Source organism: Vulpes vulpes, chromosome 1 (assembly GCF_048418805.1).
Source record: "Vulpes vulpes isolate BD-2025 chromosome 1, VulVul3, whole genome shotgun sequence".
NCBI classification, from domain to species: domain Eukaryota; kingdom Metazoa; phylum Chordata; class Mammalia; order Carnivora; family Canidae; genus Vulpes; species Vulpes vulpes.
Genome location: NC_132780.1, coordinates 90633414 through 90656503, shown reverse-complemented (window position 1 = coordinate 90656503; position 23090 = coordinate 90633414). Strand labels below are relative to the sequence as shown.

General features: G+C 38.5%; 1 long non-coding RNA gene across 1 annotated transcript in view; it reads right to left on the bottom strand.

Moving 5' to 3' along the window:
* Positions 1–211: 211 nt before the first annotated feature.
* LOC140593883 (uncharacterized) overlaps positions 212–23090 on the bottom strand; it is a 31682-nt gene continuing 8803 nt past the window's right edge. Inside the window, exon 2 of the long non-coding RNA XR_011994243.1 lies at positions 212–429. This is a non-coding gene — a long non-coding RNA (uncharacterized lncRNA). The remainder of the gene's footprint in view (positions 430–23090) is intronic.

The following is a 23090-nucleotide window of genomic DNA, read 5'->3' as shown; positions in this document are numbered from 1 at the left end:
ATTCGTCAATGCCATGGTCTTTGGCGTTTGAGGAGAAGTTTAGCTTCTGAAAACAAAAAATAACATTGTTGATTTGAACTTTTCTGGTTTGGTAGTTATGTTGGCACCTAATTTTTGTTTTTGTTTTAGAGTTACAATAAATGTTGGAGGTAAGAAGTTTGCCTCAGTTCATATCTTGTTATTGTAACAGAGAATCCAAACTCAAACTCACTTAAACAGAAAAGAAAATTTATTTATTCATGTAGTGGAAAAGCCTTGGGGTTGTTTAGTGTCATGAGTGGTTTGATCCAGGAGCTCCAAAAATGTAATAAAAATTCAATTTATCTTAGTTTCTTGGCTCAGCATTCTGCTGTGTCAGCTTCATTCTTAAGATTCATGCAGCAGCCTCTGGCATCTCCAGGCTCACATCTTCTCTGTTGCTACGAGTTCCTGCGGAAAGAAAGAAAGTAGACCCCATGCACTGCAGTATTCACTCGGATGGAAGCAATCACTGCAGCCAAGGCCACATGCTCCTGTCATACAACCTGAGGATTTTCAGCGAAAGGTGAGGGTGGGGAAAGTTTCCCAAAATGAAATTAGGATCTCATTTATAAAAGAAGGGGTGACTTTGGGTGGATAAAGAAGATCATGCATCTTCTATAACAGAAGTCAGCAAACTACAGCCCATGAACTACAGATGTCCTAATGCCTGTGTTTATACAGCCACTAGCAAAGAATGGTTTTCCCATTTTTAAATAGTTGGGGGGAGATTTTAAAAAGAATAATAGCTCCTGATATTCAAATTTCAGTGTCCCCCTCCACAAAATTTTATTTTTATTTTTATTTTTTTTTTAATTTTTATTTATTTAGGATAGTCACAGAGAGAGAGAGAGAGAGAGAGAGAGAGAGGCAGAGACACAGGCAGAGGGAGAAGCAGGCTCCATGCAGGGAGCCCAACGCGGGACTCGAACCTGGATCTCCAGGATCAGGCCCTGGACTGAAAGCAGTGCTACACCACTGAGCCACCAGGGCTGCCCCCAACTGAATAATTTAAAATAACAGAAATGTACTCTGTGTCCTGGGAGCCATGAGTCTGAAATCAAGATGCTGGTAGACTTGTTTCCCTCTTGAGGCTCTGAGGGAGAAGCCATTCCAAGCTTCTCTCCCAGCTTCTGGGGGCTGACAATCCCTGGCATTCTTGGCTTGTGGCTGCTCTTTATTCTCTGTCTCCATCTTCCCAGGGCCTTTTTCCTTCTGCATCTCTAGGTCTTCTCCTTTTATAATGTGTGTTTTATAATGACACACTCATCATTGGATCTAGGGGTCATCATCCTCTATGATGATCTCATCTCATTAGCCCTACTTTAACCATCTCTGCAAAAACCCTTATTCCAAATAAGGTCACATTCTGAGGTTTTGGGTGAATATGATTTGGGGGAGGGCAGCTACTATTTTACCCACAAGAGCTGGGTCAAACAAAATCATCCTCTCAGGAATTTGAGATGGAAGAGTATAGATGAGGTAACTAATATTGGAAGCTGATGTTTCAAAGATATCCTAGATGGACCCAGGAGCAAGCTAAACTTATAAGCAAGCTGAAGGCATTAAAACCCAGAAATTATAGATCAAGAAGCTTTGAGGAAGAGAAAAGATATAGGATAGACTGTAAGGAAGCCAAGTGGCAGCAGAGAGAGGAGCAAAAAGACACTAAGAGAAACAGAGATCAAGAATATCAAAGTCAAATAAGTGGGAAATATCAGAAAGGGAGACAGAACATGAAAGACTCCTAACTCTGGGAAACGAACTAGGGGTGGTGGAAGGGGAGGTGGGCGGGGGGGTGACTAGGTTACAGGCACTGAGGGAGGCACTTGACAGGATGAGCACTGGGTGTTATTCTATATGTTGACAAATTGAACACCAATAAAAAATAAATTTATAAAAAAAAAGAATATCAAAGTCATGTTAATACCAGAGCATTCAAGTGATCACACATAACTGTCCCTCTACTGCCCAGGACATGTTCTAGATTTTGAAGACATCTATTGTTCATGAGTTTCTTTGAGTTTCAGTCTCTCTTTTTTCCAAAGACATTTTTATAATTATCACTATTATTAGGCCTTGTTTTTAATGTCTCTTTTACTTATAACCTAAATAGCGTAGTATCTGACTGTATTTAAGGTAATTGCTGAGCAAAACTTAGGTGGTACATGTCCATAATGAGCTCTCAGTTATCCTGATTCATCTTTTTACTATATTTACAAGAACTCCTTTTTTTTTTTTTTTTTAAGTAGGCTCCACGCCAATGGGGCTTGAATTCATGAACCCGAGATAAAGAGTTGCATGGTCTACCAACCTAGCCAGCCAGGAGCCTCAACAAAAACTTTTTAGTTAAAAAACTTCTTCAAGTTATTATAAAAGATATCTATCTGAACCAGATCTGCTCAACCAATAATTATTCAAAATATGATTGTCAACAGTCAGCATGGCCTGTGTATTAGTGAGCTTATATTAATAAGCCCCATATCACAGTGACTTAACAAAATAAAGGATTATTTCTCATTCATGTTGCTTATCAGTCATGAATTGATCACAATTCTTCTGTAACATGTATCTTATTCAGTATCAGAGACATGCTATTCTCAGAGAAGAGAGAACAGAGAGAAAAGGGTGGGAAAAACACACAGTGATAATCAACATTTCTATTTAAACATAATGTTAGTCATATCTACTCACATGCCATTGGCCAAAACAAGCCACATGACCAAGACCAACAGCAAAAGAGCAAGGATGTGTGCTTTCACAGGAGGTACTGCAAGTAATAATAGGCAGGGATATACAGTCCTCTTGCAAGAAAGAAATTATTAGGACAATAACAAAATCTACTAGCTTACCATGTAAACTGAACCAAATCGGGTAATGTATTAACATATCAATATGCTCTTTTCTGGATAACATACAGCACTTTATGAAAGCATATTGAAAACTAGATTAATATGTATTTTTATATTTAATCATTTATATTCTTACAAATAAACTTTAATTATCACCATTATCTAGCATGCATAGAACCCATGCGAGTCAATACAAAGTTATAAATAATTCAGTTGCTTTTCTAAAGGAACTTAAGACCAATGAGAGTACTTGTTTCATAGCATACATATTAGTTTTGAAGTATTCTATAATATATATTATAAATTATAAATATATAAATAGGTACAGCATAGGGAATATAGTCAATGGTATTATAATTGTATGGTGACAGATGGTAGCTACACTTGTGATAAGCACAGTATAATGTATAGACTTGTTGAATCACTATGTTGTACACCTGAAACTAATGTAACATTGTGGATCAACTATACTTCAATTAAAAATTATCTGTTAGAAACCTTTTGTGTACATCTCCCTTTCTTACACCTGATTGTGATACAAATGATTCCACACAGGCTTTGACCCTTTTTCTCTCTCAGCATCTCACTTCAAGAGTGGGTCTCACATTCTTGTTTCCCACCCAGTGCTTCTCTGGCATTATGGTGTAGGGCAACCCCGGAGCCCACCAGTACTGACACATGGCATGCATAAGTGCATATCAGCAGTGGGGGGAATGCTTCTCATTTTGTTCCTTTTACAGAGGTCTGCAGAAATCCTCAGTAGGAATAAGCACTAATCTCTTAATAATGCAGTCTTGTGTTACATTTCCCTCCTTCTCTAGTTCACTTTCCTTGGTTTCTCATTTCTACTTCCTGGAATCACATCCCAAATAAACTACCACCATGCAACCCTGGACCAGATCCTGCTTTTGGGGAAACCCAGAATAAGCAAGTTGATATCAGAAGTGACCATGGAAAGAAAACCCTCAAGACAGGATTCTAAACCTAGATAGCCCACTGGTCACGCAGCAAAAAGATTCCCATTGTTGGTAGTATGTAAGATGGTTATAATCTCTGATAACAATGGTTTCACGAATTGCAATCATCTGTGTTGGACTGGAAGATGATGAAAGTAGAAGGCAAAGCATGGGTTATGTGGTAATTTGGCAGTAGTATAGAAGGCAATAGTAATTATAAGAATTATACAATGGTTTGGCATTTGTTAGCTGTTTTTCAAGTCTTGATAAAAGAAAACAACAGTCATATCATCTAACTACCAACTCAAAGCCTACTGTAAAAATAAAAAGTTGGGTGCCTGGGTGGCTCTCTGCTTTCAGCTCAGGGCATGATCTCAGGGTCCTCGGATCAAGCCCCAGGTCAGGCTCCCAACTCAGCAGGGATCCTGCTTTTCCTTCTTCCTCTGTCCCTCTCCTTGCTCTTGCTCTCTCTCCTATCTCTCTCTCAAATAAATAAAATCTTAAAAAAAAGTCCTCCGTGGCAGCATTTTGATAACTGGTGCTGGATCCACTAGATATCCATACAGAAAAAATGAATTTTGACCTCTATTTCATACCATACCCTAAAATTAATTCTAGATGGATCATGGATCTAAATGTAAATAGTAAAACAATAAAGCTTCTTTCACAGGAGAACATATTCATCACCTTGAAGTTAAAGAGAACTTAAAGAGCACTACCAGTAAGAAAAGATTGATAAATGGACTTCATTAAAATTAAGAATCTCTGGTTCTTGGAATCCCTGGGTGGCGCAGCAGTTTGGTGCCTGCCTTTGGCCCAGGGCGCGATCCTGGAGACCCGGGATTGAATCCCACATCGGGCTCCTGGTGCATGGAGCCTGCTTCTCCCTCTGCCTGTGTCTCTGCCTCTCTCTCTCTCTCTCTCTCTCTGTGTATCTCTGATGAATAATAAATTTAAAAAAATCTTTAAAAAAAAAGAATCTCTGGTTCTTAAATGACAGCATTATGAGAGTTAAAAGGCAAGGAGCCTGGGACGCCTGGGTGGCTCAGCATTTGAGCATCTGCCTTTGGCTCAGGGCATGATCCCAGGACCCAGGATTGAGTGCCACATCAGGCTCCTTGCAGGAAGCTGGCTTCTTCCTCTGCCTATGTCTCTGCCTGTCTGTGTGTCTCTCATGAATAAATAAATAAAATCTTAAAAAAAAAAAAAAAAAAGGCAAGGAGCCTGGCTGGCTCAGTCAGTAGAGCATGCAACTCTTGATTTGAATTTCATGAGTTCGAGCCCCATGTTGGGTATAGAGATTACTTAAAAAAAAGAAAGAGAGTTAAAAGGCAAGTCAAGGACTCAGAGCATGTATTCAACAAAGTACTTAGATCCAGAATATATAAAGAATTCTTACGTATCGGGATCCCTGGGTGGCGCAGCGGTTTGGTGCCTGCCTTTTGCCCGGGGCCCCATCCTGGAGACCCGGGATCGACTCCCACGTCAGGCTCCCTGCATGGAGCCTGCTTCTCCCTCTGCCTGTGTCTCTGCCTCTCTGTCTCTCTGTGTGACTATCATGAATAAATAAAATCTTAAAAAAAAAACCAAACCTTTAAAAAAAAAAAAAGAATTCTTATGTATCAATAAGAAAAAAGGAAATCTGTATGGTTGGATTTTTAAAACTGCTTCCAAAACTCTTTCACACAAAGGATTTAAAAAAAGGCAAAATGCATATGAAAAGATGATTAATGTCATTATTCTTTTTAAAAGATTTTTATTTATTTATTTGAGAGGGGGAGAGAGAGAGTACAGAGGGAGAGGGAGAACTAGACTCCCCACTGAGTAGAGAGCCTGACTCAGGGCTCATGACCCAAGCTGCAGGCAAATGCTTAACCGACTGAGCCACCCAGGTGCCCCAAATGTCATTATTCATATAGGAAATTAAAACTACAATTTGATACTATTACAGTATCACAAGAAAGACTTAAATGAAAAGGTTAATGAGAAGTAAGCAACTGGTGAGGATATGGAGCAACTGGAATCTTATATGTTGCTGGTGGGGGTATTTAAATCGGTACAACTACTTTGAAAAACTAATTGACAGTATTAAAGTTTTATGTACCTATGGCCGATAACTAGGCTACTCTACTACCCCTGGAAAATTCTACTCCCAAAAGAAATGAGTGTTAATGTACACCAAAAGTCATATGTAAGAATGTGCATCACAGCTTTATCATAACAACACAAACTGGAATTCACCCAAATGTCCATCAACAGAAGAGTGGATAAATGAGTTGTGGTATGCTGTGGAATTCTGAACAGCAATGAACACAAACTACTGCTTCAGACAACACATGAATGCATCTCACAGATACAATGATGAACAAGAGTACAAACCACAAATTATATTATGTGAACTTAAAGAACATGAAAAATACATTTATGATGAATAAGGTCAAACAGGGATATCTTTGAGGGGAAAATGTTGACTGGGAGGGGGTCAAGAAGAAGCAAGCCTTCTGGAGTACTGGAAATAGTCTATATTTTGATTGGGTAATAGTCATAAGGGTGCGCACAAAGGTAAACATATATTAAGTACTATGCTTAATATGTATATACTTTGCTGAATGGTCAATTATACCTTGATTAAAAGTTTAAAAAAAGAAAAATAAAAAGTAAAACATCCTTCATTTTCTGTGGCTGTGGGCAATATATACTGAAAAAAAATCAGGCCTGAGATTTCATCGTAAGGGTGGCAAAGTTGCTAAGGGGAGTGAATGTATGGCCTCTGTCTTCTGTGCCTAAGTCAAGGCCCTAGTAGGAAGAGTTGGATCCTGACATCTGGGATGGTGACATTTGGGTGGATTAACTAAAATATCTTGAACTCCCAGATTCTCATCAATCTTTTGCCAGGAGAAGCAGTCCTTTCCCCCTCACTAGAGAGAAAAATTTCACAATGGCTGGAAGCTTTGCACAAACCTCACCTGAATCAGGCATCTTGCAAGACAATGCTTTTTTTTTTTTCTAGGCTAAGATTTGCCACCACATCCTCAATTGCCTCAGGAATAACAAGTGTCTACTGGGAAAATACATTTCCTACTCTGAGAGGAAATAGCTTATACAATCAAAACAATTACAGGACCAGAATAATAAGTACTGGCAAGAACTGGAAGAACACGTGTGGGAGTGTATTTCGAGAATGTTCAATCAGGGTGGTGGTAAGGGGAAAAAAGATAAATCTGCATAGTGGGGAACTTGTTGACATTGAAGCACTCTCCTGTGACTTGGGGTTATGCCTCCTGGAAAGGAAATCTCGAGTCATCTTTTTTGCTGCTAAGATAGGCTCCTGAAGGTTGGCCAGGCAGATTTCTTACTGTAATTGAGGCTGCGATGCCAAAACTTCTTTATCAGAATAGTGAGGAAGGGGTCTTAAGGCTCAGGGGGATAAAAAATGTTAAAATAGATTTATTACACTTATTATGTATGATCAGAGAACCCACTATCTGACTATATTCCCCAGGAAGCCCTAGAGAACACTGACTTTAGTAAGGGAATGAGAAATGCACCAAGAAGTTTGCATTGGGTCATTTGAGAAACTCAATGACGCAGTTCTTCTATATGTTGAGGAAATGCAGCCTTGAAACCAGCCTTCAAAAGAGATGATAGAATTCTAGAATGGCAGAGGCCAGGGAATGGCACCTACCAACAGCTGATACGAACATAACTACTACAATAGATGGCAAGGCTGGAATGGCAAAATGCCGTCATAGACCACTGGGTAAAGACTTATGGGTGTCTGGAGATCCCTGGGTGGCTCAGTGGTTTGGGGCCTGCCTTTCACTCAGGGCGTGATCCTGGAGTCCGGGGATCAAGTCCTGCATCGGGCTCCCTGTACGGAGCCTGCTTCTCCCCTCTGCCTGTGTCTCTGCCTCTCTCTCTGTGTCTCTCATGAATAAATACATGAAATCTTCAAAAAAAAAAAAAAAAGACTTACAGGTGTCAAGTGATAAAGGCAGAAGTCCATGTTACTGTGAACCCAAAAATTCTGCAGAATAGAATCTTAAAGATACAAAATAACATATTTTGTGGTTATTTTCCCAGTTCCTCAGTGTGAAATTTGAATGGACATACTTATCGCTTGGTAGAATTTTCACACTCCCTGACCAACTGTGTGAAAGTCATTACGGCAAGAAGGGCTAAGAAGAAATCCTTGAAAATAACCCCTTCCATCCCCATTATAGTCAAACTGCCAAGATAGTAAATTGAACTTATCCCAAGAAGAATTTCAGGAATTCACACAACTTGCAAATATTTAAAGGATGCCGAGGTGTTGGTTTCCATCACATCCCTGTTTATCTATATGACCTTTGCAAAAACCAGACAGATAATGCTGGTTAATGGAGATATATTAAACTTAACCACTTGGTAGCTCCAACTACAGCTGATGGGCGGGACATAATATCCTTAAAATAAAAGATCAATATAAGCTCTGGTATATGGTGTATATACAGCTCTTGATCTTACAAACATGTTCTTTTCAATATCCAATAGTAAAGAGGGTCAAAAAAGTTTGCCTTTACATGACAAGGACAGCAGTACATTTTACGGTCTTTGCTATGGGCTATATATAATGTCTTCTGCTTTCTTCATAATATTGTCTGCAAAATCCCTGATCATCGTGACAATTCTCCAGAAAATCAGGCTGGTCCACTATGACATCATAAGTAGACTTGGAAATAGAAAATGACAAGTACTCTGGATGCCCTAGTAAGACCCCTGCATGCCAGAGGGTGGGATATAAACATTACAAAGATTCAAAGGCCTGCTACTTCTGTGAAACTTTTAGAGTTTCAATAGTCCAAGATGTCACAGACAGGCCACCTAAGGAATAGGACAAATCATTGTCACTTGCACCACTACCAATAGGAGGCACAGGGCTCGGTAGGCCTCTTTAGATTTTAGAGGCAGCATTTGCTGAATTTAGGAATACTGCTCCAACCTATTTATGAAGCAATTCAGAGGGCTGCCAGCTTCAAGTGGGGCCTAGAGGAAGAGAAAGTGTATTAGCAATTTTAGGTCACTAAAATCATATGCTGATGAAGAACCAGTGATTTTAGAAGTATCCTTGATATGTAAGGATTTAGAGATATTAAGAATCACTGGCAAACCTTAATAGAAGAGTTGCAACTCAGACCCTAGGATTATGGTGCAAAGTGATACTTTGGTGGCAGAGAACCTGTCATTTGAAAAGTGGATCCTGGTGTGCTAGTAGGCCCCAGCATAAACTAAGCTGCTGACATGAGGCATCAAGTTACTATGTAAGGAGTACAAGCCAACATGAATTCAAGATCATAAGGCCCATCAAACAGTAAGTTCAGATAGGTGTAAGCAGTAATCTGTCATAAAAGGTAAATGGCATACACAGGATAGGGTCCAGCATATCCCTAGGGTTCAGGTAAGTGACATAAACAGGTGGCCCAAGCTCCCCTATCTCCTACTTTTATTGCACTGATGCCTCACTTTGTACCTCTGACCAACTGATGGGGGAAGATAAAACTCAGGCTTGGTTGTCAGACAGGTCCCGTCACGATGCTGAGTGAGAGCCAAAAATGCACTGCAGATACATTACATACAACTCCACACAAACAAGTAAAGGTAAAGTCCTCCCAGAGACAGACCTATATGTGCCAATGAAATCTAGCGTTTTCTTTGACTATGTATGTAGATAACAAACCACATGAAGACTGACAGTATCTGAGTCATTGCAATAAATAAAAATAATAGATATCTTCATGTGATATTATTTATGGCTATCACTACTTTGAAATTGTCAGTTATTAGTTGTTACACATTTAATTCAGCCATAAAGAAGCACACATTTACTGTATATTAATACAAATAATTTCTTTTATAATCCCACGTATTTTATCTTATGCATTTAAAAATACTATTTTGAGGAGTCCACTGGCTTCACCACACTGCTACAGAAGTAACAGCACAAAAGTAATTGAGAACCAGGTCCAGAAAAAAGTCACCTAGCAGTGTCTATGGGCATACATAGGGATAGTCATGCTAGAACTGTCTATCACACAGGGAGCTATGTATCCATCATTGGAATGGGTGAGTTAAATGCTGGAGTTTTATACTATGGAATACTACAGATATACATACTAAAACATGAATTTGTCTCAAAATCATAGCACTGAGTGAAACAGAAAAGGGACACAGCAAAATCTATGTGGTCTACACAGCACAGTGTAATTCAGAAAAATTTAAATTAAGAAAAAATTAAAAATAGTTGCACACATAAAACACTATATATATTTCCATATCTATATATTGAAAGAACATACATGCATTCAAGAACCTATATTACAGAGTTGTCATACTCTAGAGTTGGAGCCCAGGGCCATGGGTAGGTATAGGTCAACAGGGCTAGGGGAGCAAAAAATTGAAAAAATTAGCTACCACATGAGAGGGGCCTTAACTGAAGCAGTAAGAAAGGTGAGCCATGAACTGAGACGTATGCATAGTTCACCCTGCTGATTCAAGTTCAAACAAATAAACCAAAAGACCCTACCATGAACAAAATGAAAAGCTAGGGAAAATAATTATGTAAAAAGTAAGGCAAAGAGTTAATTTCCTTAGTAGACAAGTAGCTTTTATCAATCAGTAGGGAAAATAAGCAGATTTTTTAAATAGACAAAATATTGTCAATTAATAAAAGAAGACACACATACAACAAAGAAATGTTTAAGCTCACAAATAATACAAGCTAAAATGTCCAGTGTTGTCAAGGAAGGGGCAAATCTAATGTCTCAAGCACTCCTAGAGATGGAGGGAAAAATGGTACAAATGTTCTGGAAGGAAATTTGGCCTATATTTAAAATGCCATGAAAATCTGCTCTAAAAGCCTGTAAGTCTTTGGCACAGCATTTTCACATTTAGAAATATATCTTAAATATAGTAAATAATGAAAGTGTATGAAATTTAGTTACAAAGTATTTACTGTAGCATTGTTTCTCACAACTGAAATGAGAAAAGGTGACTAGACCTTGGCAAAGTGAAGTGTAATATGCTCATAATATAGAATATGATGATGTCACTCACGTGGTATCAGTAGGATGAGAATGTGTTTAAAATACAGTAAAGTGGAAAACAAAATTTGTGTAGTATGAGTAATTTTGTGACTTAACACTTATATAGTATTTTGGATCATAAAAGTTTCACATTCATTAAAAGGATTTGGAAAACAAAGGTCAAAGAACATAGAAATCACCTAAAATTTCACCTACCAGATATATTTGCTGTTTATACTTAAATATATGTTATATGAAGGAGAATCCAATGTAAACAGAATAAAAACATGTTCCTTAGGAAGGCAAATGTCATATTTAATTTCTAATCCAAATGTTCACAAATTAGAGAAGTTTGGTGAAGTTTAACGTCATTGCAGCTGGGAATGGTCAGGGAAATCTTAACGGAATAGATGGTCCTAAAAGCATAAGTTTAAAAGCAGAGGCAGGGGGCATGAGAGTGGCTTAGTCAGTAAAGGGTCCTACTTAAGATTTTGGCTCTGGTTATGATCTCAGGGTCAAGAGACCGAGTCCCACATCAAGCACCACATCAAGTCTTGTATCTGGCTTCACGCTCAGCGCAGTCTGCTTGTCCCTTCCTTCCTCCGCTTGTGCTCTATCACATGCACACACGCCCAAATAAATAAAATCTTAAAGATAATAACAAAAAAAAAAGTGGAGGAGAGGGGATCCAGATGAGAGAAGGAATAAGAACAAGGTCTGGAAAACATAAGAAATGAAGTGGAACCAGGTGACAAGGGGTAGAGTATTTTGGCTAATAACAAAGGTTCACAAATGGAGAGAATGAATGGGACCAGAATGAGAGAGGGGCTGAAGAGTTTCATCTTCATTCTTTCCCAATGCTAACTGACCCCAGAGTGCTTTTCTTATAATTATAATGTATTCATGGATGACCATCAAAAGTTAAATGCCCTTTAAAAAAAATGCCTTTTTAAGGTATAACAGCTTGATGAAACACCATTAGAAAATTAAAGTAGGCAGCCAAAAACTGTCTCCTCACAAATAAGGTAAAATCAGCAACAACAAACACAAGAAATGATCAACTTTGGGGATCCCTGGGTGGCGCAGCGGTTTGGCGCGTGCCTTTCGCCCAGGGCGCGATCCTGGAGACCCGGGATCGAATCCCACGTTGGGCTCCCAGTGCATGGAGCCTGCTTCTCCCTCTGCCTGTGTCTCCGCTTCTCTCTCTCTCTCTCTGTGTGTGACTATCATAAATAAATAAAAATTAAAAAAAAAAAAGTATTTAAAAAAAAATGATCAACTTTGGATATTCCCCCATTTTTAAGGCTCAACCATGGGAAAATCAAAACCTTTTATTAAGAACAAATGATATTTACTATTAAACATCTCTCATATTTTTTATCTCTCATATTTTTATTGTGCAAAACAACACACACAAATATTATTTGGCCATCATGTGGCCACTTGATGTTGAGAGTCACGCTGCAGGTCAGGGTCCTCGTATCAGGTAGCTGCATCAATTCTACTGCTTCATTTTGTCTTCACAAAACAAAGCTACACTTCACAAGGTGCATCAAAGCAAAGGGAATATTTCATATGTTGTGATATCCAACTGCTTTCAAAATAGGCTGTTAGAAAAATCACTCTGTATTTTCAGTAGTTCACTTCCATACTGTTAATTTTAACTTTTTAATACTTTCTAAAAAATGTACCACGTATACTGGTAAAAACAACAACAACAAATTTTCTAACTGTACAAAAGGTCTAGAGTGAAAAGCCTGGTCCATACTTCCTACCCTTGAGCCATGATGTCCTAGTTCACTCCCGACAAGCACTGCTGTCAGTGTCTCAATTGTCCTTGGAGACAGTATCTTCATACTCAAAATGGTAGCATATTCCAAAAACATTTCCCTGACCTTGCTTTTGTCATTCAATTCCCAGCTTTTTAAAAACTGCTGGTGCCACCGGTAGGCTTCACTTTGAAGTATTCAGAGATTTGCTTTTGGATTCAGAAAGTGTGAGAAACTCAGGTGTAGTTAGAAAAGTTTACTTTGTAATGGAAATAGAATAGCATTATAAATACATGGGGCAGATGGAAGAGGAAACCGCCACTTCTGCCACTAACAAATCAAAGGAAAACTAGAGATTAGGAGGTAATGAAGTTTGAAGCTCTTGCCCAGATAGTAGAGAATGTCCAAGATTCTACATGGGAGGTGCCTAAAAGGAATTGAGAGGGACCAGGTTAGAATAGAGATAAGTGCAAAGGGAGGACCTACTTGTAAGGCCCTAAGTCTTATTTTGCCCCCCCTTTGGAGAATCAAGAGAAAGCCCAACTGGTGAAACTTTGTGAAATTGCCCCAGCCCTTCCTTAGGAAGTTCTTACAGACTGGTACAGCCTGTGATGCTAGTTCTGGGGAGATGGAAAGGATGGGGAGACCAGGGAAAAGAAGAGCTTTCCTTTCTTCCCAGATTCCAGAGGACCAGAGACTAAAATTCAAGGTAATGACAGTGAACAAGGCCAGTGGGTGACCTGAAGCATCACTGGGGATGGATGGTGGGAAAGACATATGGCATTAGACATTAGAAAGGAAAGAGGCAGACCACCTAGCTGAGAGAGTGTTTGCTAGTCTAACTGATCCAAATCAAGTTATCCTTTTCATGACTCCATTTCCTCATCTATGAAATGGAGCTGGATGTCTAAAGCAGACTTAAGACAAGTGTGAGTGTTAAGTAACAAAATATAAGTGTAAAAAGTGTAAATAGCTTAGAATGGTGCTGGGCCTACTGTGACTGCTCAAAATGTGTGCCCCAGTGATGAGAGCACTGGTCTTCAAAGTGATCTCAGGCCTGGGACACCTGGGTGGTTTGGCTCAGGTCACGATCTCAGGCTCATGAGATTGAGCCCCACATTGTACTCTCCCTCCTCTTGCTTGTACTCTACTCTCCCCCTAAGTAAGTTAGTAAGTAAGTAAATAAATAAATAAATAAATAAATAAATAAATAAATAAATAAAATCTTCAAAGTGATCTCAGGCCTACCTAGCTCCAGGCACTGGCCACCTCCTCCCTCACCCCCATCTCCACCAATACTTTGCTCAAATTCCCCAGGAAACTGCTTGCATCAAGGTGTTCACCTTTGTACCCTCTTGTGCCTCTAATGTTCCTCCCAAAATGTCTGCACTGCTCACTCCCTCACCTGTTCAGGGCTTACTCAGATGACACCAGCACTGTGGGATCTTCCTAATGACCCAAGAACTTCTCCCACCCCCCTTCTCTGCTTTATTTTTCTCCATAACACGTCTATTTCTTTTTTTTTTTTTTTTTTTTTTTTTTTAACACGTCTATTTCTTATACATCATATTTTTCCTATCTCTTCCCCCCTATCCCACATCCTCCCTCTCTATGAATTGTAAGTTCTGTTGGGGCATATATATTTTTGTTTTGTATAATGTGGTACCCTTGATGCCCAGAACAGCACTGGCATACCATAGATGCTCAATGAATTCTCCTTGAATTAATGAATGAATATTTCCTAGTATATCCATTCTCCAATTCAGGCACACTTTTATACTTGTATATTGCTTCTAATCATTATTGTTACAACATTGCAGTGAACACTGTATGTGACTATACCTAGAAGTAACATGGATGTGAGTGTACCTAGAAGTAGAACTACTGGACTATGAGTTATGCACATCATTAATTTAGCAGATATATTGCCAATCAACTTTCCAAAGTGGTACTTATTATAATCCCTATGCAGTGTGAGACTCCTGTTTCACATTCTTGACAGCACTCGATATTTTCAGGCTTTTTAGTTCTTGCCAATCTTGAGAGCTCAATGGTATTTATTTTCATTTTCATTCATTTGACTATTGGTGATTTGAATATCATGTGTTTGTTGATCATTTCTATTTTCTCTTTTGTGAATTACCTGTTCATATTTTTTGTCCACATTTTTTTATATATTCTGGATCCAATCTTGTCTGTTATATGTGTGGCATGTAACCTCTCCAGTCTCTGTTGTTTTTAACTTTTTAAAAGTCACGTTGTATGCACAGAAGTTGGCACTCCATTTCTTAAACAAAGATTATCCCATGTTAATAATTTCCTTAAAATGTTTAGAAGTTTCCTTACACAGACTGATTTTAAAATACATTTTAGAAAAACGTTTTTCCACAGGCATCTATTTTTCAGTAAGATCTATTACCGTCTTACAGAATACCAGTGTTCCACGCACAGATTTGGGGAGATGCTTCTCTAAGAAATAGGGACAGACAGGAGGCTTTTGAGCAGGGTAGTAACATGATGGCAACAGAGAACACTGCTTACTGTTTTCTTTTGTTAATGAGGCCGAGTATGCTCTGCCATCTTCAGTTTACACAGTTTTTCAAAAACTCTTGACGGATTTATACAATGGCCAAATTTATCATTGCATCCGAAGGTCCTGTTTTATCAAAACATTTGACAAGGCTGACATCATTCTGCATGTTACTCTGTCAAGGGCCTTAATAGTATCTGGGAAACTTCTAAAATACTTTATTGGGAAATCTATGCCTGACTTCATATGGGAAATCTCTATGCCTGACTTCATATAGGAAAGGCTTAATGTAGCTGTAATATTCTGTCTATTTTAAAAGATTTAACATTCTGGAATTAAAGTCATAAGATTTAGTCAGGCACGTTCATTTTAGTTTCCCCAATACCTGATGATTACCAGCTGATCATTAAGTGCCTAAACTCTAGTGTGACAGAGGAGACTTAGAGGCCAAATTCCTCTTCCTCAGATGGTCAAGGAAACATTCTAGAGTCCTTATCAAGTTTGATCCTTTAAAGATATAAATGGTATGAAGCTACTTCTTGTAACTCAATTCTGACCCTCTTCCTTCTCCCTCAGTTACAGTCTCAGGTAAACAAACGTTGACAATTTAAATGACATTTAATTTCCTCAGTGTTTCCCATCTTCTATTCTTTTGACTTCTGTTCATCTTAACTCAATTCTAAATTCTAGATTTAAAGGAGTTACGAGTAAAGTTGTTTAAGCATTGTTAGTTGAAAAATAAATATAACTTATTTGTAATAACAAAAAATACGCTATTAAAATATCACTAATATAACTTAGAAGCTATGACCTCTTAATTATGGTATCATAATTAATGATAATGTTTTCATGAAAGGGATTATTGAATAATTTCTAAGTCTTCCAACCAAGACACTTAATATGACAATTACAAAGGAGAGGAGATAAAACTAAAGGCATACTTTTTATAGGATTTTATTTATTTAAAAAAAAAGGATTTTATTTATTGATTCATGAGAGAGGCAGAGACACAGGCAGAGGGAGAAGCAGGCTCCTTCTGGGGAGCCCGATGCAAGACTCAACCCCAGGACCTGGGATCACGACCTGAGCTGAAAGCAGATGCTCAACCAGGTACCACCCAGGTGCCCCTAAAGGCATATTTTTAAAGCATTCAACCTAAATGCCTATAGCTCCACATGCATACAAAGGAAAAATAATTTTATGATTAACTAATGAACAGACAGGAGTAATGCTTAGGTTTGTTTCACTATAGAGTACTTGTTTTAGGTATTTTGTCACCATCTTGTTAACCTTTCTCTTTTATGTAATAAAATAGCATCAATTAGGGGCACTTGGCTGGCTCAGTAGGGAGAGCATACAACTCTTGATCTGGCATCCTAAATTCAAGCCCCACGGTAGATGTAGAGATTACTTAGAAAAAAACAGCATCAGTTATTTTCCTCCGCTGATAAATTTAGCTACTAAGAGATTATAGATCACAAAAAGATCCAAAGTGTGAAGTTAATTTTAATACTGTAGTACTTCTTATTCCAGGAACTTGTCTGGAGCTTTGAATTTCCCTTCATTGTGTCCTAATCTAATCTCTCTCTCTCTCTCTCTCTCTCTCTCATCCCATTTTACAATTTGGCTCCACTCTTTGTAGCACAGATTGGAAGAATAGTACAGTACTCCTACACCCTGGACAGAGTTTAACTGATAACTGGATGGGGGCGGGGGGTGGGGTAGTCTCTGCTAACAACATATGGAAATTCTTAGATGTGAGGTATACTCCAAATAGCATCACCTTGAGAAAATCTCCCACTGAAAATTGAAAAATTTAACTTTAAAAGTCTGCTGAGTTACAAACAGGGCTCAAAAACATTTTTCTTTTTTCGGACTCTAATAAACAGTGAGTCAACCTCACAAAACTAGAAAACAAAAATAAAAATATTTAACATGAAAAAAATGTTTCTTTTTCCTTTTCTATAGTGTCCTCTTCTAGGGACAAATTGAAACAACAGTTTTTATCAGTATGGTTATACAATACATTTAAAAGTGACACCGACGGGGGGTGGGGTGACTGGGTGACGGGCACTGAGGGGGGTACTTGATGGGATGAGCACTGGGTGTTATTCTATATGTTGGCAAATTGAACACCAATAAAAAATAAATTTATTAAAAAAAAAAGTGACACCGAGATTTGAGAAGGGCAAAGTATGAGAAAGTGGAGAAATTCAAGGTTTTTTTTTTTTTGAGAAATTCAAGGTTTTACAAGAAAGGATGCAAATAAAATATTAGAGAAGTGTACAGAAAAAGAAATTAAATTTTTGGCAGTTAAAACTGATACACAAGGCACCAAATATAAGATGGTATTGACTAAAAGAAAAAGATCTGGAACTCACAAATATATTCAATATTTTCAAAAAGCTGTGATACGGGAATGTATTAGTGGCATTACAACTTAAAAGAACTATCAAGTGATCCTCCTTTTCAGAGTTGGTAAAATAAATCCCCAGCCATCACGCTTGTTATTTGAGGAAAACAGCAAGATCCTGTTTACCTTCTTTCGAGCTGGTGTTGGTTTCTCTCTTACCTGCTCTGAAGCTCGCACTATTAGAGCCACGCCTTTAGGTTACATAATGCATATAGGGCATGGGTCCAGGATATACAGTTGCACCCAGTGATGGTGAAAACACTCTCCTCAGCGTGGATTCTCTTGTCAGATCACACAGTCGTCGCGGGTGGATTCCAGCCTGCTCTCTGCCCTCCTTCTGCAGCATGCCTGTTTCTTTCAGGCTGTAACTTAGACTGTGGGTATCGGAAAATGAATAGGATATAGTCTTTTTCCTTTAGGAGCTCCTTGTCTGGCAGAAGACACCAACAGGAAAACAAACACAATGCAACATGATACATTTTGACTACACCAGACACAGGTTGAAAAGAATAATATCCAGCAGTAGCTAGAACGTAAAGACACAGAGCACTGAAACACCTTTGCCAGAAGCTGGAATTGGTAACAAGTCTTCTGGAGGACACTGTGGCATTCTGTGCCAAAAATCTTAAACAACAAGTGAATACAGTTCACCTCAGCAGATCCTCAGAGCTCAGGATTTATTCTAAGGAAATCACCAGCAAGTTTGCAAAGATGTTTGCACAAATATATACAGTGAAGCACTTGTTGTAATTGTAAAATACTCTAGTGTCCAATAATAGGAGATTGGTTACATGAATTTTGCTACATCCATTCAACAGTATAAGCTACAGATTTATTCAGTGAATAAAAAATATGCTTTTGATATATTTTTGAGTGAAAAGTAGGTGAAAAAAGCATCATACCAATGTGATAAAAATGGCACTTAGCCTCTGTGATCTTCCCCTGCCAAACCTGTGACCCCAGCCTAATCATGAGAAAAAATCAAACTCCAACAGTGAGACATCTTACAGTATGTCTGATCAGTACTTCAAAACTGTCAAGGCCATCAAAGCAAGGAAGTCTGAGAAACTGTCAGAACCAAGAGGGGCCTCAGGTGACATGACAAATAAATGTAATACGATATCCTGGATAGGATCCTGCAACAGAGAAAGGACACACTTGGTAAAAACTAAGGATATCTGAATAATCTGTGAACTTTAGTTAAAATAAAGGTATTAATAGTAGCTCACTAATTACAACAAATGTGTCATATTAATGTAACATGTTAATAACCTGAGGGACGATTTGAGAACTTTGCAATTTTTCTGTAAATCTAAAATGTTCTCAAAAATAACATATATTAGTAAAAAATAAATCAGTTTTAAGGATAGATATTTATCATATATGCATAGGAAAAAGTGAGGAAAGATATACCTCAAGGTGTTAATTTTTTTCACCCAGATATATCGAGGTATAATTTATTGCAGTAAAATGCACCTTTTTTAGTGTGTAATTCTGATCATTTTAATATACATAGTCATGTAACTACCACTTTAATCAAGATACAGGACATTTCTGTCAGCCCTAATACCCTTTGTAGCCAATCCCTCTGGCAACCACTGTCATTTTTCCCTTTGCCTTTTCTAGAATTCATATACATGGAATCATACAGGATGAACTCTGTTGATTAAAATTGTTTTTCCCCCCAGAATGTGGGACTATGGGTAATAACTTCCTTAGTTTTTTTTTTATCTTGCTTATTTGCATTTTTAAATTTTCTATAGTAGACCTAACTTTTGCTACCTAGAAAAATAAAAGTACAAAGTAATTGTAATAGGTATTATATTAATAAGTAAGGGGATAAAGCTACTGGAGTACAGATGAGGACATTTTTGTTTAAGATATTTAAGTTGCAGAATTATTTTACTAAAGAGTTAATCCTGAGCAGCAACAGAAGTTAAGAGGTGGCTCTAGGATTAGCGAGAGCTAGGTAAAAATCCTTGCTGCACTACGTACTAGCTGTGTGACTTCGGTAGTCTATTTAATATCTTTTACCCTTAATATCCTCATTTTAAAATAGAGTTAACACAGTACCTGTCTCATACAGTTGTTAAAAGGATTAGATGAGACTGTAAATGTGTGCCTTAATAGGTTTTAGCTACTAAAATGATTTTTATTGGTTATTTGGCTCTTCTCATTCTCATGATGATGCTATCACCATGAATACTGAGCTCCTGAGAGGTGGAAGATATGGAAGGCCATTCTAGGCCAAGGAAACAGTCCCAAGGACAGAGGGGCATGTAGGGGCTGAGGGAAGGAAGCCAACCTTCTAGAGCCAGGTCATAAAGGGCCTGCTCACCCAGGCCAGAGAATGTGTTGCTTATCTTAGGCCTGAGGGCAGAAACCATTTTGTTTGGCCATATATCTTGTACTTCTGGTTATCTGTCTTACAGTGGCATCACCTTTTATGCCAAGTTAGTCCCCCCGTTTTCCCTCCCCATGTTTCCAAAGCATTCCATTCCTATCTATGTTACTGCATGTATAATGTGGCATTGTAATGACTCGTTTACAGGCCTGCATCTCCCTTAGGCATGAGCTCCTGTAGACTCTGTCCTCTAGCTCACATTATTTTCCAAAGACGTAGAAAACCCTTAAATATTTAGTGAATGAACAGCTATGGTTTCTCAGGAAAAACAAAAACAAGAAAAACTGTGGGAGGATGCAATTTGTAGTAGATATGTTTCCATAAGGAGAAAAAGAAGAAACCGAGAACTGAATGATCTGAAGGAAAAACATTGTAAAAGGAGAGACAGGATGAAAGCTCTGCCTGACCCCGGAGTTGGGGTGGGGGTCCTCAGGGCACATTCACTTGACAGTTTTGACTAAAATAATCTAGGCAGCTATCACATTAATCAGCTGTTAATATACTACTATATTTAGAAAGTGGCAGCTCTGTATATGTCAACATGGAACACAGTCTAAGATACATTAAGTGAAAAAAGAAAGTTGCAGAGCAATGTGCATATTCTATGTGTGGAGGGAAAATACATCTGGTTGCACATACTAATATTCATATACTTATATCTGCATGAGGTGGAATCCATAACACAGGCTATCTCTGGAAAGGAGAGCTCCTTTTCATTATACAACTTTCACTACTTTTGGCCTTGATACCACATACATACATTAATCTACTCAAAATTTATTTTTAAAGAGCTCTGTAAAGTGATATTTTAGAATAGATTTCTAAGACTAACTTTTTAAAAAGGATTTATTTATTTGAGAGAGAGAGAGAGATCAAGCACACAAGTGGTATGAGGAGCAGAGGGAGAGGGAGACTCCCCACTGAGCAAGGTGCCACGCGGGGCTCAATCCCAGGACCCCAGGATCACAACCCAAAGGTAGATGCCCAACAGATTGAGCCACCCAGGCACCCCTAAGACTAATTTTTAGAAAAGGAAGGCATATACATACAAGGAACAAAGGTCTGGAATGATACATGCCAAAATGTGAGTGGTACACATACTATAGATATTTATTTTCTCCATTTCTAGTCTTTTTCTGTTTCCATTTTTTAATTTTGCTGGTTCCTCCTCTTTCCCAGAGCTCAGTCCTTAGTAATTTTCTCTGCCTGCATTTTTTTGGTGATCTCATGGAACCTCATGGTTTTAAATATCAATAATATGCCGGACAAATTTATATTTGCAGGCAAGATCTGGGCTTCAGACTTTAATATTATATACAATGTTTATTCAATATCTCTACTTGGGACATCTAAACATCATCTCAAACATAACACAACCAAAAGTTGACTTCCTGCCCCCTCCCACACACTTCCAACACACAAGTCTTCCCATCTTAGTCTATGGAAAATCCTTGCAGTTGCTCAGGCTAAAGATGTGGGAGTCATTCCTGATGTATTTCTCACAGCCCCCACCCAATCTCTCAGTAAATCTTGCTAGTTTTATCTTCAAAATGAATCTGGGTTTTGACCACTTCTCACCTCCTTCACAACTGCCACCCTGGTCCAGGCACCAACATCTCTCACATGGATCACCTCAATACTCTCCAAACTGGCCTCCTTGCGTCTCCCCATTACCCTCTACAGTCTATCCCCAACAGCAGCATGATGTAGTGATCTATCAAAATATAGACCTGATCATGTCACTCCTCTGCTCAAAACTCTCCAGGGGCTTCTACTTCTCAAAGAGAAAAAGCCCAAACCCTTAAAATGGCCTACAAGGCCCCATGTAATTGGCCCAGTTCTTCCCACTCTCCCACGCACATTGCCTTGCTCTCTCACCTCACCACTTCTCACTCTTTTCCTTGCTCATCCCCTTCCAGCCAGTCTGGCCTCCTTACTAGTTTTCACACACAGGGCATGCTTCCATCTCATGCCATGGTGCTGGTCCTTCCTCTGCTCTGACCATGGATATTATCAAGATCGGTTTCATCCCTTCCTTCACGTCTTTGCTCAAAACTCACCTGCCCAATTAGGCCTTCCTGGAATGTCTTGTCTAAAACTGCAACCACCTACCCACATCCCTATTCCCTTTCCCAGCTCGATTTTTCCCCTAACACTCATCCCTTTCTATTCTATAACAATGATTTGGTTAATTCATACATAATCGGCCATGGTCACATTTGAATATAAGGTCCATGAGAACAGGGATTTTTGTCTGTATTGTTCACTTAGCCTAGAAAATACATGGCATAGAGTAAGTAGATGCTCAATAATACATGTTGAATGAATAAGTTTGCACTACTCACTCAGTAAAGAATAAATTTTAAATAAAAATCACTATAATGAATGAATGCTACAAGTGTGTACTTAATCATAATTTGAAAGCTTTTTGAATGTGTATAAACTTTATATTTTCTGTTAAAAAACCTCACGATTTTTGTTATCCTAGGAAAATACATTTCTAGGTTTTACTCATTATTATTTTTTTTTTTACTATTTATTAGGACTATAGTAGCAAAAGGCTTTTAAAATTTTCACTCTGGATTAATGCTGCAAACGATTTCATTCCAGTGATTTCCTTTTCTACTGCAGACAGCACAGCAAAGGCAAGACCAACAGCATCAGCACTAAACAACAGGGGTGCCTATCTCCACCACTCTGGTGGCCACCCTTTTATGCTTTCAAAGGACTTTCACCTCTCTGAGCCTCCTTTTCCCTTATTGAAAAATAGGAATGACACCTCATATGGTCATGAAGATTAAATGGGACCAGAGCTAATATTTGCCAGGTGCTTACAACATGAAGTGGGTAATATCATGACCATTTTTCACAGCTTAGGAAACAGGGACCAAAGGTTAAAGAGCTAGTTCAGTAGAAGAGTCAGAACCCTGTTCCCTAGACAGTGAGTTTGGGGCTCTTCCCCTCCACCCTCACTATCTCTTATCTCTTTGGGGAAAGGTAAAGGGTAGTCAGAGTGTCTAAAGTGTCTAAAGGCAGCCAATCAGGAATTGTTTGATTCTGCCTTCAGCACATGAAAGACCACCACCC